Source organism: Passer domesticus, chromosome 23, assembly GCF_036417665.1.
Source record: "Passer domesticus isolate bPasDom1 chromosome 23, bPasDom1.hap1, whole genome shotgun sequence".
NCBI lineage: Eukaryota > Metazoa > Chordata > Aves > Passeriformes > Passeridae > Passer > Passer domesticus.
The window spans coordinates 2,825,134-2,844,572 of NC_087496.1; the positions used below are offsets into that span (position 1 = coordinate 2,825,134).

A 19,439-nucleotide genomic window follows, 5' to 3' on the forward strand; every position below is an offset into this window, starting at 1 on the left:
GCCAGTTTGAGAAGATCTGAGCCTTTCTTTGTAACAGGGAAATCCTGAGCCTTGAGCATGTCTCAGCCTCATCCCTTACCCTACCCTGGTAGACAGAGGTTCACCAAGATGTCCTTGCTGAAGAAGCAGTTGCTGGTGTTTCAGGAGCTCACTCCAGTTCCTGGGGGGTTGCTTTGTCCCCATCCAAAGCCACTTGTCCCTGCTGTCAACAGAAGACCTTTCCTCCTCAGCTCACCACTCTCCTGATCCTCCCTCAGCAAAGCCAAGCTTTGCTGCAGCTCCCAGACCCCTTCATGCCAGAGTGTGAGTGTAATGAAGTAAATAACACACCAGGCCTTGCTGACCTGTTTAATTTGTGTAACTGCTTTCTCTGCAGCTCCTTCCCTGGAATGTGTATCCCAGCAGAGCAGGTCTCTGTGCTGCTTGGGGTGTCTCACAGCTCCTGAATCCTTGTCTTCACAGCATTTCTGCTGATTCCTGCTCTTCTCTTCCTCATCTCAGCATCTAAAAGCAAGAGGTCAATGAGATGGTCAGATACTCCCCTTTTGGATGTGGGCAGAAGACCAAGAAATAAGTGATCAAAAGTTCACAGTTGCCTCAATACCCGATTACAGACCCGTTGCAAAAATCCAACAGTTCCCTGTCAGAGCCCCTAAAAAATCTGAAACTAAACTAAAAGCCATCTAAAACTGCAGTTACATCTGGCTTTCAGTTTCTTCTCACTGCCTTCTCTTTTTAAGTTGCTCATAAATTCTTTGGATACAATTCCTTTTGGGCTAAAGTTTTTTAAGTTTGGCCATCCCTCAAAAGTACGTTAAAAAATAAATAGAAAACTTGAGAAAATGGGTTTGGCAGTTGACATAAAGTTGTGGTGCAAAAACCCTGTCCTGCCTTCACTTTCCCCAAACCAGAGCCACCCCCAGTCAGCCAGACTGCACCAATGTGCAAACTGGAATTTGGTTGGAGGGGCCATGAGACCCTTGGAGGGGCTGGGTGGAAGAGGACTCAGATCTCCTTCATCTCAGCCCCTTCCCCCTGGCACTTCTGCAGAGAAATAAGCCAGATTATTTTCTTTACAGCTCCTTTCCCACAGTTGCTCCCTGCTCCACGTTACCATGGGATGCATCACAGAGGCAGGCAGACAGGGGATGGAATCTGTAACAATTCTGGGATGGCATCAGCTGGGAAAAACCTCATCCCATGGTCATACATAATCCATGTACAGTCCCCCAAACCCCTTTTATTACTATAAAAGCTAATATCCTCTTTCCTGGAGTGCTCAAGGCCAGGTTGGACAGGGCTTGGAACTACCTGGCTGTCTCAGGGTGGGAATGGGGCTGTGTGTTCTGTCCCCATCTGTCAGAGCTGGGGCAGTTCTCTGCTGTCCATGGGGCAGTTTTTTCTTTATCTCTCCCACAGCCAATCCTCCCTCCAGGAGATCTCTGCTGTCCATGGCCACTGAGTGTCCCTGCATGGCTGATCAAATTCCAGCATCCCATGGGGAGATGCTCCGCCCAGGGGAGGAGCCAAGCATTCCTACCTGGATACAATCTGAGCCTGGAACAGCACAGCAGCCTTTGCCCCCTGCATTCCCAGAGGAGCAGCTTTCTCCTGCCCTGCATTCCCAGAGGAAGAGCAGGCCCATCTCCAGCAGCCCTGGAGCTGCAGAGGAAAACTCCCCCCTTGTGCAGATCCCTGCTCCAGCAGAAGCACAGCTGGCACTGCAGGAGGGCTGAGCCCCCATGGGATGGGGCTGTGCCACCACCCTGACCCACAGGGGACAGGGCCTGTTCTGACTCTGGCAGTGTTGTATTATTGCATTTTTATTTTTATCTTTTTTTTTTTTTTAATTCTTTTCCTAGTAAAGAACTGTTATTTCAACCTACATATCTTTGCCTGAGAGCCCCTTAGTTTCAAAATTACAATAATTCAGAGGGAGGAGGTTTACATTTTCCATTTCAGGGGAGGCTCCTGCCTTCCTTAGCAGACACCTGTCTGTTCAAACCAAGACATTGCTCTAGGGAAAGGTGTCCCTGCCCTTGGTAGGGATGGGATGAGTGTTGAGGTTCCTTCCAACCCAAACCATTCCGGGGTTCTTTGGTTCTGGAACATGCAAAACGTGGCATGGAAAATGCTACACCCCAGTGTGCTCTACACACCCTGGATGGATTTGTGCCCTCTACAAATCCTGGGTGCATTTGTGCCCTCACCATTCTAAGAAGTGGCTGAGATGGTTTAAGGAAAAGACAAAGCTCCTGTGAGTATCAACCAACAGCCTGGATGTTCCAGAAGGCTCTCTCTCCTTTCTGATCCCTAGCCATGCTCCTACAAGCAGATTATGTGGGATACTCCTCAAGAACCACCAGTAAATGAGGCTGTAAAAGAATATTTTCCTCCTCTTCTCTATTTTTTAAAGTACTGAATTATCCAGGAGCTGTAAGAAGCAGCAATGCAGTGCTAGGAAGATCAAAGCAGGGATTTCCTGGGGTGGGAATGCTCCCTTCACCCAGGAGCTGGGAACTTGCCTGGGGAACAGAGAGCTGGTTGTCAGCTCAACACAGGAGATCATTTTCCATTCATCCTCCATCCCCACTGTGTGGATCACAATGGCCATGCCCAGCCTCAGGCAGGACGGTGGTGCCACGCTCTGGTGGGTGACAAACAAGGGACACAGTGTGGCCCTTCCTGGGCCACGGAGGAAGGGGATGCATGTCTTAATTCAGATATACACAGAGGAGTTGTAGGAATAGGTGTCTGCTGCTTTTATTTGTGTTGGTTCTTTCCTCCAGGCTGAATTCCCACTTTTCTGCAAGCCTGCAGAACATGGACACCTGGTTTAACCTGCAGCACACAAACAGAGGATGTGAATGAGTAAATCCACCAAAACTCAGTCCTTGGGGATTTATTAGATCAAATTCCTCTCCTCTCCTCTCCTCTCCTCTCCTCTCCTCTCCTCTCCTCTCCTCTCCTCTCCTCTCCTCTCCTCTCCTCTCCTCTCCTCTCCTCTCCTCTCCTCTCCTCTCCTCTCCTCTCCTCTCCTCTCCTCTCCTCTCCTCTCCTCTCCTCTCCTCTCCTCTCCTCTCCTCTCCTCTCCTCTCCTCTCCTCTCCTCTCCTCTCCTCTCCTCTCCTCTCCTCTCCTCTCCTCTCCTCTCCTCTCCTCTCCTCTCCTCTCTTTTGAAGGACACCTGTAGGATCCTAGACCATGTTTTCTCCAACTGCAGGCAAGTTTGGGAAGGGTCTTTAGATAATCTGCATAATTTAAATGACTTTGCTTCACCTGCAAATGCCTTAAAACAGCTTAAAAATGGTGGGTTTGGAAATGGAGAAATAAATGTTTCCACCCCTCAGGGGTGCTCCTGGAGCCGGGATTCTGGATCCATACCCAGAGCTATACTGGCAGTTAAACTAAGGTCCTTAATACAGCATTTATCTTCCTCATCCCCTTGCAAACCCAACTTTACTGCACACAAGCACATGGAGATTGGCTTGACCCTGTGATGTTCATAAATTGTGTTTGAACAAGAACCCCAAACAACTGAGAGAGGAGAAAACCCCAACCAGAGCCCAATTCTAACTCCTGGCATCACTTTCCCTCCTGCCAAACTGTCCATCTCCAGCTGGGATGGACACTGGACTGCAGGGAACTGGGCTCATGAGAAACAGATAATCCTGAGAGGCCCTGGGAGAAGTGGCAGGGCTGGAGATGTCCCTGGACAATGTTCTGGACTGGTGGGAGGGTGGGGCAGCAAAGACTTCTTCCAGGAGAGAGCCAGCTGATATTGTTACATGCGGTTGGTCATCACTGCCAACTAAAAGTGGCCTTGGGAGGCTGGGTGAGGGCTGGCCTGTCCTGGAGAGGGGTCTGGATGCTGAAATCTGGGCAGCACATGTGCACCCTCCTTGCCTGTGTGAACCCCTTGGCTTTCTTCTCTCCTGCTCCCAATCTTCTAAAAAAAAAAAAAAGCAGAAGGCTTCCACCCCTGCATGTTCTGGTGCCTGTGGGCTCACACTGTCTTTCCCCTCCTGCCTTGAGAGAATGGAGTCATGGGCTAAATTATCTGGAAGAATCCCCCAAACCAGCCCTTGCACCTCCCACCTGGGTGAGCTGGGTGAGTGCATGGATCTCCTAAAACTTGGGACTCCTGGAGCTGGCTGGCCCTGGAGTCAGGCTCTGAAGAGCTGCAGCAGTAATGCCTGATCCATGGCTGGTGCTTTTTGCTGTCCTTTCCCTCATTAGCCACCTCATTAACTGATAAGGGAAGGAAGTGGGAACGGCGTTCCCAGCCGGAGCCGCAGCGCCAGATGAAGGATGCATGATGCACTTCCCTAAACTTCAGTTTGGCCCTTTTTCCTCCTGCCAAAACAAGCAAACAAACAAACATCTGAGACTTCATTGGGGCACTGGAAGTCATGGGGACAATGCTGATTTTCCAAGGCATCTGCAGGATCACTTTCCAGGGCTGGAGAAGTGCTGGCTCTGGTGGAGGAACACTCCTGATCCAGGTACACAGCTGCCCTTGCCCTGGGGACACTGCTGACAGGACACACAACAATGGCCTGGGAAGGCTGAAAGGTTTTGATCACAGTTTAAGTCAGGAATCAGCAACATTCCTTTCCCTGGAGGTTACTGTGGCATGGATTAAAGCAGGACTAAAGTTCAAGCAAAACGTGAGCCAGCATTGCACAATGTTGGCAAAAGGTCTCGTCATGAATGCTTCAAGATTGTGGGGAAGAAGAAATTTAACCCATTTTTCTGTTTTTTCCCTACTGCTTTGCCACCCAGATGATCTCCAGGAGGTCCAGGGGGATCTGCTGATCTTTGTGATGGCAGCCCTGTGATTTAGCAGCCCAAAGGATGAGGTGATGAGGGTTTGCTTTCTCTGACAGGCCTGGCTGTCACACAGCCTGCCCTGGGGACACAGCTCTGAGAAACCAAGGCCAGAGGCTGCTCCCTACAACTTCTGTCAGACCACTTGGGATGGTGGTTTCACTTTTGGACCCTGGATTTGGGAAGAAAAGAGCAATAGAGCACAGAAACAGGGTCCAGATCTCTTTCCAAACAGCTCTCCATACCTTCATAACATCCCAGGAGTGCTTGGCCCTGCATCCCTGTCCCAGATTTGTTCCATCCCTCTCTCCATCATGTTATCAATTTCCTGAAATAAATCCAAGTCCAAACCATCCTGCTGTCCCTGAGGGGTATTTGGGTTTCAGCAGTCACAGAGATCCCTGCCTGCATCTTCTGACAGGCGATGTAAAGCCCATGGTCCCACTCTGTGAACTTCAGGCTCCTGCTGGGCCACTCAACCCTGAGAAAAGGCTCCCAGATCCAAGCAGGCAGCGTGTCCCAGGTGGTTTAGGGGAAGGAGGATCCTCACCTGTGCAAGATGCACCCCACACCTCCACATGCACAGGCACAGGAGGGCCAGGGATGGGGGCTCAGCTCTCAGCTCCCTCCCTGCTGCTGGAATATGAGCTCTGGCAGCTGCTAGCTCTAAAAGAGCAGCCTGGCAGCAGGGCTGGAGGCAGCCAGGGGTTTGACACCAGGGCTCTGTGTGTAACCCAAGCTGTGACACCGATGTCCCTGTCACATTCCCCTCTGGCAGTGCCCTGGAGCTGCAGCATTGCCATGGAAAAACCACCCTGGCAGGGCAGGCAATGAGGAAAGCTACATGCCCAGCATAGCTGGAATTCAAAAGCTCTCTCTGTCCCTGCAGAGCCTGGAACACAGCAGAACACTGCCTTGTGCCTGCTTTCAGCACAGCCAGATGGAATCCAGGAGATAGGCTAGGAAAAATATGGGTTTGGAACACAGAGACAGGGCTTTGATGTGCAACCACCACCCCTCTCCTCTCTGTTATTCCTTCTCCCTCACGCCAGGCTGCTCTGACAGATGCTTTCCCTCTGCCCCACGATTCAGGGGTCCCTGGGCAGATGAATTCATCACTCAGATAACTATCCAGCAGCCACGAGGCAGAGAAGGCCAAGGAAAACACACATCCATCAGCAGATACGTGGTGAAGCTCTCCCCCTGCTTGAGGGATTCACCTTGGGAATTCAATCATGAAGTGAAGGCTGCAGTGAGGAGAGCTGGGAGGGGGTCCAGGACCCCCCAGACCCCACAGGGGATGCTGCCGGTGTCCCTGCAAGGTGATTCACTGGAGAGGACCACAGCCCACAGCTGAGGCTTTGCCAGCCAAACTGATCTCCTGCAGAATTCTCTGAGGGGAAGGTGCTGGTGCTGCATCATGGACAGGACAGATGCCTCCAGCTCACAGCCCCTGACCTCCCTCAGCTGCAGAAAACCAAAAATGGCATCGTGGTGGCTTAAAGCTTCCCCCAAAAAGGAAAACTAAAAAAAAAAAAAACCAACCAAAAAAGCCCAAAACCAAAACCAAACAAACAAAAACCAAACCAAACCAAACCAAACAAAAAAAAAAAAAAAAAAAAAAAAAAAAACAACCCAAAAAAACCCCAAACAAAAAAACCCTAAACAAAACAAAAAACCCAAAAAAAAAAAAAAGGCAAAAGCAAGACAAATTCCCATGAAGACAGAGCTTCACCGTGTCTTCCATCTTGCCTTCCCACAGAGCCCCTGGCTGATCTCCAGCCCCCAGCTGGGCAGCAGCACAGATTTCCCAACACAGCAAACTGACTGATGTGTGTGACACAGGGAGCTGCCTCCCGACCCCTGCACTGCAGGAATTTGTGGCCTGCTGGGCCAAGTGAGATAAAAAATGTGCCATGCCCATCCAGGGGGGTGCTGGGACTGCAGGGAAGGGGTTTGTGTGGCTAAACTGGGAGAATGAGTCAGGCTGGGGAATAATCTCTGGGTCGGGATTGAAGGCGCTTGAGATGGTAGTTCATGTTCAGATTCAGGTGTTTATTATTTCCTGTCAGTTTCACAACCATGAGTTTGGCAGCTTTTCATTAGAAGGCACAAAATGGCCAACAATCTCTTGTTCCAAGGTCTTTTAAGATTAAACTATCCAATTAGGAACTGACACCTAGATTATTTTCCCTTTTAGCCGAATAACTGATCCCACAGAGCTGCAATGCAGAATTTCTGCCCAGTTACAGAGCACCATCCAAACCCACGAATAAGAAGAAGGAAGAAGAATCGTGAAGAAGAAACCCAGGACAGCACCCTGTGCCCTCCATCTTCCTTCCATCCACAACATACCAAAGATCCCAAAACCTCAATTTCTCACCAAGTGACACACCCACACTACTCTCTATAATCTATTTCACACTCTGTGGATTCCAGTCTATTTTGAAGTCTAGGAAACTTTCTCCATGAATGAGGGTCAGAGTCAGTGCTGCCCTGGGGGTCAGGACACCCCAGAGCAGACAGAGAAATATTCCCTGTGCCCTGGGTTTCCACATGGAACCACAGCCAGCCCAGGGGCAGACTGGGGTGGAGGGGACTGGGTTGCCCAGTACCAGGCATTAGCAGAGGGAGGATGGAACTGGAAACTACAACCACACACATGTCTCCTGGACCCTGAGCATTCCTCCTGGCTGATCCCATCAGGAATACCTTTAACCTTGATTAACCCATTCTTTCCTCAGGCTGTGAGCACATGGCATGCGTCAAGGAGGATTCCTCCACCTCCCACCTCATCCCAGTTGTCTTGGTTTGGAAAGACAGGTGTCTGCTAAGGAAGGCAGGAGCCTCCCCTGAAATGGAAAATGTAAACCCCCTTCCTCCGAATTGCTATAAATTCTAAATTAAGGGGCTCTCAGACAAAAATATGGGAGCAAGAAATAACAGTTCTTTACTAGGGAAGAAAATAAAAAGATAAAATAAACAATGCAGTAAACTAAAACAACACTGACAGTCAGAGCACAGCCTGACACCCGGTGGGTCAGGCTGTTGGCAGCAGTCCCATTGGAATTGTGGCTCAGCCCTCCTGCAGTGTCAGGGGTGGTTCTGCTGGAGCAGGGATCCTGTAGAAGGGTGCAGTCTTCCTCTGAAGATCCAGTGGAAGAAGCAGCTGCTGTTCCTTTGGGAAATCCAGTGGAGAAGCTGTGCTGGTGTTCCAGAATCTCAGATTATATCCAGGTAGGAATGCTTGGCTCCTCCCCTGGGCTCACATCTCCCAGTGGATGCTGCAGTTCTTATCAGCCATGCAGTGACATTCCATGGCCTGTTATCAGCAGATGTCCCCTGGAGGGAGGAGTGGGTGTGGAAGAGGTAAGGAAAACTGCCCACTGAACAGGAGACAACTGTCACGCAGATGGCAAATAGAACACATCTTGCCTTGCAGTCTGGGACACCAGTAAAGCCTCTCATGGAGCTGCTCTGCCCAGAGCAGAGCTGGTCCCTCTCCTCATACAAAGGTGACCTGTGCCAATCCTACAGGGTTAATCCTACAGGGTTAATCCTACAGGAACACACTTGGACTCCTCTGTGGGATGTGAAGGGAGCTGGGCTGAGCTCTGAGGAGGAAGCCAAAGTCAACAGCAATACTGGGAGAGGAGCTCAGGCACTGGCTGGGAGAACAAGGATGGGATCATGACGGATCTGAAAACGTGACACATTTGCCTGGAGCTGTCCAGGAAAATAAATTTTTGTGGTGTTAGGGTGGTGGCAAAGAAGAATGAGGGAAACAACAAGAGGGTGTAGCAGGTTCTCTCAATGCTTTGCTCCACATCAATCCCACCCTTGGGTGGATTTGGGTCTGTTTGGACGGAAGAGGAGAGATTTGGAGTGAAGTCAGGATCAAAGCCTTAGGAAGTTGTTGGCACTGATACAGTGCAATAAATAGATGTAAAACACAACATTTTCCTGTCATCCCAGTCCATTTTCCATGGATCTGGTGGGAGCCCTGACTCTTCCCTCCCACCAGCTCCATGAGTGCTGTGCCTTTAAGTGCTGATCTAAGGGAAAGCTGAGAGCTTGCTGCTGCTCCCCCTGCATGTGATAGATCACCAGGAACAGCCTCTCCTCCATGATATTACGGGCCCCAACCCGTGATCTTGGGTAGAATTCAAAGTCTGGCTTATCAGCAAAAAAATAATCTAGTTAAACTTAAAACAGCAAGACTCAGCTCAGGCTAGAGGATGATTTATTAAGAATCATGGACTTTGGAGACAGAGAGAGGGAAAGGAAGCCACAAACCCCACATACAGCCTGTAAAAGTTCCAATGTATAATCCAAGATGAGTGGCTGGACAGCTCAGGCTGGAAAATCAGCTGGGATTCATCACAAGGATCTGCCTCCTCCCCTCTCCCTGGGTGCCCCCATCTCCAGGCTGGGGGTGACCAGGGGGATGTGGCAAATCTCATGTGCTCACCTGATTTGGGCACAGTCTGGCTTCAAGAGGGGCTCACAGCAAAATCCCTTTCAGTGACAAAGAGCTGCCCTTTTTCTCTCTTAACCAGGAAGAAATATTTCATTTAATTAATTAACAATTTGTTTAAAGCAGGCATCTCTATGATAAATATATATCTAAATATATATCTGGCAAGTTTTTTTACAAGAGCAAGACAAAAAGCTGGAAATAAAGTGAAAAGAATTTATCAGGATCAAGGTGTCATCTTTGCAAAACCTTATGGTCTGGAAAAAAAAAATCCCCTTTTCCACTAGGAAGCTGTTACATCCCAAATCTTTGGCTCATGCTTACAGAAAGCACTGCAGGCTTTATTAATGATCACTAAAATCCAAGGATGAAAACATCCAAGCTCACAACTCCCTTTCTGAAAAAGTATTATATTCATTCATAAAAGGGGGAAAAAACCACACCCACCAACCTGATACCATCAGCTGGGATGAAAATATTCAGGAACAAAGCAATGAGGCTGGATTTCTTCCCCATATCATTCTCATTAAGGCCTTATATTTGAATAAAGACCCTAACACCAGGCAAAACCCTGAGACTCTCTCAAGGGTGAAGTCACAGCTTGGGTCCCAAACAGGAAAATGTATTAATGAAGATAGAAATTATTAGGGGAGAGTTGCCAGGGAAACCTTCCCTTGTCTGCTGACTGCCCCAGAAAGGTTTTGCCGGGCAGGGCTTGCAGGGTGAGGTTTCTGTGGGGATGGGAATGTGCTTGGGAGGGTGTTAAAGGCAGGGCTTTAATTCCTAAAAGGGTCACACTGGGAGAACAGCTGAGCACTGCTGGCATTGAACACCCAAAATCTGTGTCCTGCAGGACTGAGGGGTGGGGACAGGTGTGGGTGGCAGGAGGCTGCTCCCTAAAACCTCCCGTGTGCTGCTCTTGGGTCAATAAATTCTAGAGAAACAAAACCTATTTTTCCCCCATGGTTTAATCTGTGGCCAGCAAAATATGCTTTCCCTTTAAAACCAAGCCTCTTAACCCCAAAATGGTGATTTAGAACCCATCCTCATCCCTTTAATTATTAATTTTTGCTTTTTTGGTGGCCCTTCATCTTGCTTTGATAAAACATCCACTGTTGGGTCTCACATGGGATTTACATTTGTGAGAGAGCAAGAGAGGTGAATGCACCAAGGAAATAAGAGCCCAGCCAGCCCCAGAACCTGTTCTGTGTCCTGAATTCCCAAATCCCTGCCAAGGGGAACCAGGAGGAGTCAGCACCAGGAGCAGAGAGCAGGGCCCTCAGTCCCCACATCCTGCACAGGGCTGACATCAGTTCCTCCTGCTTTTATTGACGTGGTCCCAGCTCTGGCCTGATTTTTTTTTTTAATTACCTCATAATTCTTGCAGCACTCAGGGTTTTTATAAGCCTCCTGCTTTCCTCCAGGTCAACAATGAGTGGCCCCAGCTGCCCCATTTTTTAATCACCAAATAAAAGAGGAACGCAGATGTATTTCCTTGCACTGATGAGAGACCCACGGTGGGGTTTAAAGGAGGAAAAATTACTCACATTTTAAGTCATTTTGGGGCCTTTCTTGCCCCCTCCATCCCTTGGTGCCAGGAGGTACCCAGAGAGATGGAGATGCTCTGAAGCCACAGACATCCTTCATGCCCTGAGAGCTGCAGGTTTCCCCTTCAGGGAGGTTTTGATTATTTTATTTTTGTCAGACACTTTGGAAATGTCTTACACAGAGAGTAGCAATAAGAGGTGAGTTTAAACCTGGAGAGTGGACCTGGTGGGCTGCCTGTGGGTGGTAGGAAGCAGGTGGGGTTTGGCTTTTTTTTCTGGCAATTAGGAACAGATCGAAGCTGTATGAGAGCAGGGAGTAAGGGCTGGGTTGAGCTGCAGCCAGGCAGGGTTTTTAGAGAAGGTTTCCCATTAAAACACCCACCATGCAACAGAGAACAGAGATGGAGACAATCCCATCTCACACTGGTGACGTTCCCACTGCAGACCAAGAAGCACAGCTCTGCTCTGTCACCTGGCCAAGGCAGAGAGAAGAAATTTTCTCTCCCAACCAAGCAGGCACATCTCCTGGGGCCCAGAGCCACCCTCTTCTCAGGGCACAGAAATTCCTGTGCAGCAGACACCCAGCAGGCAGCACTAGGAAGAGCAGATCACATTATAATGCAAAATAAAATATGTCACTGGGTCACTCGGTGCTGTTTGGGTTGGCTGGGGGACACGGGGACAGCACATCTGCCAGCATGGCCCTGCTCACAGCACAGCCACGCTCTGCAGCCCTGGGAAACCACATCATCCCTGCAGGGAGAGGGCTGAGGGAGGGCAGGAACCCATGGATTTGTCTGTGTGAGAGACTTTCCCCGGTGGTTACATGCAGCTCGTAAAAGTGACATGAGCTGTACTGCCACCCCACCTGATCCTCTGCAGGGCAGGAGCTGGATTTTTGGGAAAAAATGAAGAGAAGGGCTAAAGTGAGTGTGTTTGGAGAGAGGCAGATGTCAGAGGGCATCCCCTGGTGTGAGCTCCGTGGGGTGGAGCTGGCTGTGCCCCTCAGCAGTCACAGGCACACACTGATCATTCCAGTGTGGAGGCAGCACAAACAAAGGCATCCATGAGGCAAAGCTGGTGCTGCTTGCAGGATCTTCACTCCAACCCTCCTGCCATCCTCCCACCCTCTGGGAAGTGCAACCCTGCCACAGAACCCTTCCCTGTGTCACAGAGCAGAGCAGAAGGGCAGGGCTCAGGGTGTCCACACTGACCCCATTCCTTCACCTGGATGGAAGCTGGAGAGGGATGAGCAACAAAAAACCCTGAAAACATCGCACAAAGAGAGACAAATCCTTCTGGCCTGCCAGTCAAACCAGTAGCCCAGGCTGGGGAAGAGGCCCAGCCACGTGAACCCTCTGCTGGGGCACTGGAACAGCTGGCAGCAACTGATGGTGTTTGTTCAGATGAGAACAATTTTCCTGAGCTTGTGCTCTTGACAAATGCAACCTGGAGGCCTCCAGGCCTGCCTGCCAACAACAACAGCAGGGCAGGATGGGGCTGTGTCTGTTCCAGCCGAGCTGTCAGCTGCACTGGGGGCTCTTGGGTTCACTGGGCTCCTCAGCCCTACAGGCATCGTCAGCCTCAAAGGGGAAATGTGAAATCACACACCCTGTGGTCATTGCCAGACCCTCCTTCCTTCCTCACAACCCACCTTGGAGGGCTCCCCCCATCACAGGGATGGACAGCAGGGGCTTGGCCAGGGCCAGTGTTTGTCCTGGGGGGAGAGATGTCAGGATCACGTGCACAAATCCACACAGGAAGGGTCATTCAGACTGACCAAGTCTGCTCTTCCCATGAGAAAGTCAGCCTGGAGCTCCCAGTGACTCCAGCTGATACAGAAATACCTCTTCATCCCTCTCCAAGGCCTCTGGAAAGGGCCAGAGCTCCTCCTGACCCCAGCATTCCCTGGGTACCAGGACAAACAGAAATAACACAAGAAGCATAGATGAGAATTGCAGAATATGCTGAGCTGGAGGGGACCCACAAGGATCATCGAGCTCAAACCCTGGCCCTGCACAGGACAGCTCCAAAAATCCCACCATGAGAGACAAGGACTGAAGCAGAAAGGTCCAAATTAGTGTCCTCATGTCCCAGGACCTGAGGGAGGAGCTGCTTCCATGCACACAACTGTCTCCATGCCTTTACAGACTTTACAGCTTCCCAGGAGTGCCGTGGGCTGAGAGCATCACCAACCACCCTGTCCCTATCCTCATCCCCATCCCCATCCCATCCCATCCCATCCCATCCCATCCCATCCCATCCCATCCCATCCCATCCCATCCCATCCCATCCCCATCCCCATCTCCATCCCCATCTCCATCCCCATCCCACTTTTCCCTCTCTTTGAATTTTCAGACATAAATGATGGCTGATGGCTGCTTTATTTCACGTGCTGAATAATTTCAGCAGCATCTGCAGTGCCAAATAAGAAAACACATTTCTGGTTCCGAAACTCACTGAGAGGCTCTGAGACATCTGAGAGTGAATCAAACCCACAGCAGGAACAGAGGCAACTGAAGTGAAATTAAAGAGAAGGAAATTAAAGATTTTTTTTTAAAGGGAGGAAATTTAAGAAATTTAAAGAAAAAAGAGAATAAAATCATGATTTGTGGGCACCTTGAGATGGAGAAGTGGAGCCCATCTCAGAAAGGAGTGAAAAAATAAGACTTTGTATGAGGTCTAGAGAGAGAACTTCAAGGCGAAAAGCTAGACTGTGTTTTTCCAGCTGAATAGAGTTTCAGCAGACAGCATTTTGCAGGCACATTTTGGTTTGATGAAAACCTCTTCAGAGAACACTTCTCCAGGGTTCTGAGAGTGTTGTGTTTGGGGAGGGTCAGAGCCTTGTGCTGTGCCTTATTCTTCTCCTGTATTCAGATTGACTTGTAAAGACAAGAGGAAATTTCTCCTCTGTAGGTGAAATTCCAAACTTCTCTATTTAAAGATCAGCCCCACAGTCTGAAACGTTTGAATTTTTGGCTTGATGGACATTCCTTATTCCCTCAGCACCTTCTGTGGGACTGAAGGGTTGTGCTGCTGAGACTGAGGGGTTGTGGAGCATCCCCTCCGGGAGCCCCCTGCCTCAATTTCCCCCTGCACAGTGCAAGGATGCTTTGGGAAGGGGCGAAAATATATTTGGCACGTGCAGGGCTGATGGTCCTGAGGGTGAGGGTTAGGATTAGGGTTAGGATTAGGGTTAAGGTTAGGGTTAGGATTAGGGTTAAGGTTAGGGTTAGGGTTCGGATTAAGGTTAGGGTAAAGGTTAGGAGTAGGGTTAGGGTTAGGGTTAGGGTTAGGGTTAGGGTTAGGTTTAGGTTTAGGTTTAGGTTTAGGATTAGGGCTAGGGTTAGGGTTAGGGTTAGGATTAGGTTTAGGGTTGGGGTTAGGGTTAGGATTAGACTTAGGGTTCGGTTTAGGATTAGGGTTATGGTTAGGGTTAGGGTTAGGGTTGGCATTATGTTTCGTGTCAGGGTTAGTGTTAGTTTCAGGATTACGTTTATGATTATGGTTTGGGGTTAGGGTTGGGATTAATTTTAGTGTTAGGGTTTCTCTTCTGATGGAGATCCAGACTCCTCTCTCCCTGCTCCTGCCTTTGGGAATACCGTTGTGAAGCTGGATGGAGCAGAGAGGGTCTGTCGAGGGCTTCCCTCGGTGCTCACAGACAGCCTCTTCCTCCTCACCAGACATCTTGGCTGCCTCCGGCCGCTCCTGTGGTGGGAGCAGCGCCAGCTCTGTCTCCTGGCACCGGCGGGGCGGTGATGGAGGGATGGAGGAGGCTCTGCCTCCCAAATCGCATCCCCAGCCCCAGCCCGCCCGGCCCCGCCGCTGCCGACAGCTTTATTGCTGCTGGGACAGGTCCGTGGGGACAGCTGGCCCTGCACCATCCCTGCTCCACAGCTGCGCAGGCAGCCAGGGGAGATGTGGGGAAAAGGGGGAGAAAGGCCCTGGAAAGCAGTGGTGGAAATTCGGCCACCCTCAGGGAAATTCCTGCTCGCGCAGAGGAAGGCTGGTGGGAAAAACTCCCAAGGTGAGGTTTTTGTAATGGGAAAAAAGGGGGAAAATTCCAAAGGTTTCGCACATCAGCTGCTCTTGGCCCTCCTAAGCCTGACCCAGATCCTCCCACAGATGGGGTCTCACTTTCTGCCCTACACAGAACCCAGCACTAGCCCAAAGCCAGTGTTTGGTAGTCCCAGCCAGTCAGGAGGACATTAACCCACCCAGCCCTGCTTCACTCCAATTCGCCCCCTTCCCCAGACCTTGTTCTGGCTGGGATTTGAGCCATGCAAAATGCACGTTTTAACTTTTTAACAGTAAAGGTGTCACAAAGGAAAGGTCTGCATGGATGGAGAGCACTGCATTTATGGCTGGGCTTAGTGACTTTTTCCCCCTTTGCTTTCCACATTTTCCACAGCAACTCCTGGCCATCCTCACTCTCCCCCTGCATCCTCCCTGGGTGCCCTCCACACCCGTGCCATGGTCACTGGGCAGCCTTTCAGAGTCATCTCCTTGCAGAAAGTGCAGGAAGCAAGGCAGGGCAGTACCTCATGGAAAGGGAGAGTGGAAACAGCCATGCTGGAAGGGATCCTGGGCAGAGGGACAGGAGAGGGAGGTCACATCCAGCATCCCACCCACCCACAAACATCCTCTCCCGTGGGCAGGTCGGGCATGCAAGCAGCACCTGGCCACCAGAATATCTGACCATGCTGGGAGCTGCTGGGTGTGATGAAGGCCAGGAATTTAGAAGGTGGACTGTGGAAAACTCTGCAGGCAAAGCCTCCCTCATTCCAAACAAACAGTCCGTGGGGCTGGGGGGCTGCCACAGACGTGGGGTGCCAGAGGGACCCTGCAAAGCCAGCAGGGAACAGCTCAGCCCCTTAGCCCTCGCTGCCTGGGCTGCTGCCAGGCCTGCAGTGCTGCTGGAGAAGGCTCTGCTGGGATGTCACCTCTCCCTGGCTGCTGCCCAGCTCCCCGAGCCCTGACCCCATCTCCTGCCTGTGTGCTCAGCTCATTGTGGTGCCCCAGACAGCCCCAGCAATGCCAGTGCCAGCGTGCCCCAGGTGTGGAGGGCAGCGTGGGCGACAGCCACTGTGAGATCTGCCAGTGTTCTCCAAAGAATGTCCCCTTGTCCTCCCTGGCAGCCCCTCCCCGGGGGCTGGGGCAGTGGGGCAGGGGGACAAAACCCGCCAGTGTGGAGTCCCAGACACAAAAGAGCCACAAAAGGGGTCAGACAGGGCTCCCAGCAGTGCTGGAGTCCCGGCTCTGTGCCAGGGCAAAGGGCTGCTGCCCCTTCCCTGTCAGCCAGCCCTGGGGACACGTGGAGTCAGTGCCACACTGGGGACAGGGCCAGGGGGTGCTGGGGCACTGGGGTCCCACTCATCTGCATTTCCCTGGCTCAGCTGGGGTGGCAGGCAGCCCTGATGCTGCATGGCAGCATCTCCTGCTGAGCTGGGGAGGCAGCAGGAGCTGGCTTCGAGCTGCGCCAAGAGTTTATTTTTCCAGCTAAAATAATTTAATTCAGTGGAAATTCTTTCTTTTCTCAACCTGTCTTCTGCTGTGTCCAGCCCATCCTGGGGAGTGGCTGATGGGCTGGATGGGAACCAGGCTGGATGGCATGGCAAGTCAACAGGCACAGGAAAAGCCAGCCTTTATGTCATTTATTTTCCTACCAAGTGTAGCTTTCTTCTCACCAGCAGAAACCTAAAGCCTGAAAGGCCATTTCTGATGGAATTTATTATTCCTGATGTCACAGCAGGAGGGATATGTTGTATTTCCAGCTTCTTCCAGCCACAACAGGCAGCACAGCAAAGGTGGAACAAGGTGCACTGAGATATGGTAAAATAATAATCAGGTAACAGGGCCATTGATGCAGCAAAATCCACTCACCTGCTCAGGGCTCAGCAAATCCCTCTCCCTGGGGAGATCCTTGTACAGCAAATGCACCAGCTGGGATCCTGGAGGGATGTGGAAGGATTGGATATCAGAGCTGAGCTGTGCACTTGTGGTTTTGTTAATATCTCCTGAGCAGCAGAAGTTAATGAGCCTGTGGGGAAAAAAATAGCTTGAAATTAAATTCTTTATACCGAGGTTGCCAGCTATCCATTACAGTGAATAGGACAGTTCTTGTGTGTGAAATTATTAAAACCATATTTGTAAAGGATTAACTGCTCTGTAACAGCTACATGTCTGCTCTGAGGTGGTGAAATCTCCCCAAACATGTCTCTAATCATCTATACAATAACCAGGTTAATAAATCAGAATAAAGACATATTGGGGTGAGCGTGGATTCCAGACTGCACCTGGTGGGTTTGTGCAGAGGGAAGTAGGGTGGGAAAAAAACCCCAACAGCAATGAGAGGTTTGAAGAAAAAACAACTGTGGTTTGTGGAAATCCAGCAGTGGATGTGGGGAGCACCTGTGGAGAGACAAGTGCCACTTCCCTGGGTCACAGCTGACCACAGGCTGGGATTCCAGGGGTGCCACCCTGCCCAAGCCCAACCACTGCTGCACCTCCCACCTGCTAAAACCCAGGGGACACCGAGAGAAAAAACCTTTAGCTCACAGTTAAAGCATAAAAGCACCCAGGGCAGTCTGCTGTGGCTGCTCCACACAGCAGCCTGGGGATGGATTTGGGCAGTGGTTCCCCACTGTGGCTGCTCCAGGACTTTTCCTGCACTCTGTTTGGTGCATTCCTCCCCCAGCAGCCCAAGTGCCTGCTCCAGCATTGCTCCTGGGGATGGATTTGGGGCAGTGGTTCCCCACTGTGAGCAGAACACCCGGGTGCAAAGAAGGCATTTAGCAAAAATAAACGCCGAGACAGAGCTTGAAATGTTTATTTTCCAACTGCAGGCCATTCATCCAGTGACACCACTCTGTTCCAGTGAGTCTCCCTCTGTTTATATCAGATGATTAATGAGACACAGACTGCCTTTAACCCTGATGGATGTCACAGTCACCAGGGTATGAATTTGGGCTCGGTGTCCCAGCTCTCCTCCCACCCCTGCCTGCAGCCACCACTCCATCCTCACTGACCCTCATTCTTCCCATTTAATGCAACCAAAGTCAAGATTTTGTACAATATTTGTTTTCTGGCCTCTTCATCTGCCCTCAGCAATCAGCACTCCTGAGGTGGAACCTCTGATAATGTGGGAAGGGTTCTGAGCTGCAGGAGGAGTGAAGGGACAGATCCAGCAATAAAAGGGGGAGATAAGGGACCAGAAAACTTGGGTTTAGCCTGCCCAAAGCACAAAAGGGGACAGAGATCTGCCAGGACACCCAGGTTGATGCTTGAGTTTGCAGACACCACAAGCAGACACAGAAAAGCAGCCTAGGCCCAGGGTGATGCCACAGGGCTGGCCCTGCTCCAGGAAATGTCCCACACCTTCAGCATCTCCCACAAATTTCATCCTGCTGACCTGCTCCATCAACACTCAGAATCTCAGAATGGTTTGTAAGGGAATTAAAGTTTATCCTGTTCCACTCCCTGCCATGGGCAGGGACACCTTCCACTGTCCCAGGCTGCTCCCAGACCTGTCCAGCCCGGCCTTGGGCACTGCCAGGGATCCAGGGGCAGCCACAGCTGCTCTGGGCACCCTGTGTCAGGGCCTGCCCACCCTCACAGGGAACAATTCCATCCCAATATCCCTCCTAACCCTGCTCTCTGGCAATTTTAACCCATTCCCCCTTGTCCTGGCACTCCTGGGATGGCCTGAGTGCCACCACGACCATCCTGCCATGGCCCAGTGCCATCCTGCTCCCACCTCCTGCTGAGCTGGACCTTGTACTTTGCTCTTTTTATTTTTGAGGAGTTTCAAGAGTGAAAACAGGATTTTCTACCTCTGCCATTAACCTGCTGAAGGTGCAGCTGGTGGTGATGGTGAGGGAAGGGTGTGACTTTAGACTCTGGGAAGAACAGGGGGTTTTGAGCTATGGATACAATTACAAAATTCACTGGCATCAGATGGGATTCACCTTTCTCCAAGGGGAAGAGCTTTAAACTAGGCTTGCTGGAGGAGGAGAACCATCCCAAGTTTGCCCAGGACATGCTGTCTCTGACCCCCCCAGGGTTGGGAGGACGTGCCGAGTACTCTGCAGAACACGTGAAGTTTTACAGAGATGAGCCAGAGGCAGCAGGAGCCAAGAGGGAAACCCCAGAGAAAGACCCCAAAGAATTAAGGGATGTTCCTCTCAGAATGTGACCTCCAAAGGTCCCTTCTGACCAAAATATTCTACATTTCTGAATGGGGCTGGATTGAAACCAGATTGAACGTGTCACTGCAGCAATGCCTTTGCATCGCCTCGGAGCACAGCTCCAGGCAGCAGCAGTGGACACATTTCTCCAGCACTCAAAGCTCAAATTGAAAAGCTGCCATTAACATTAAAAGGAAAAAATGGCTTTTTAAGAACTCCATACGTTTCTATTTCTTTCCTCTTCCTTTCTTTCTTTCTGATTCACCCTTCTGATATTTTCCTTGGACTCCAATCCTAATGCATTCATCCTTCTTAGCACATTTTTGGGCTCTTTCCACCATTGTTCTTGGAAACTTTTTTTTGTAAGGACATATATTCAGATATACAACCTGATCTCCCA

General features: G+C 50.6%; 1 long non-coding RNA gene across 1 annotated transcript; it reads right to left on the reverse strand.

Moving 5' to 3' along the window:
• Nucleotides 1-372: 372 nt before the first annotated feature.
• Nucleotides 373-18,393, reverse strand: LOC135285620 (uncharacterized). Its single transcript, XR_010350413.1, has 3 exons — nt 18,265-18,393; nt 16,737-16,893; nt 373-504 (listed from the first exon to the last, which is right to left on the reverse strand). It is a non-coding gene; the product is annotated as an uncharacterized LOC135285620 (long non-coding RNA).
• Between the last annotated feature and the right edge of the window lie 1,046 nt (nt 18,394-19,439).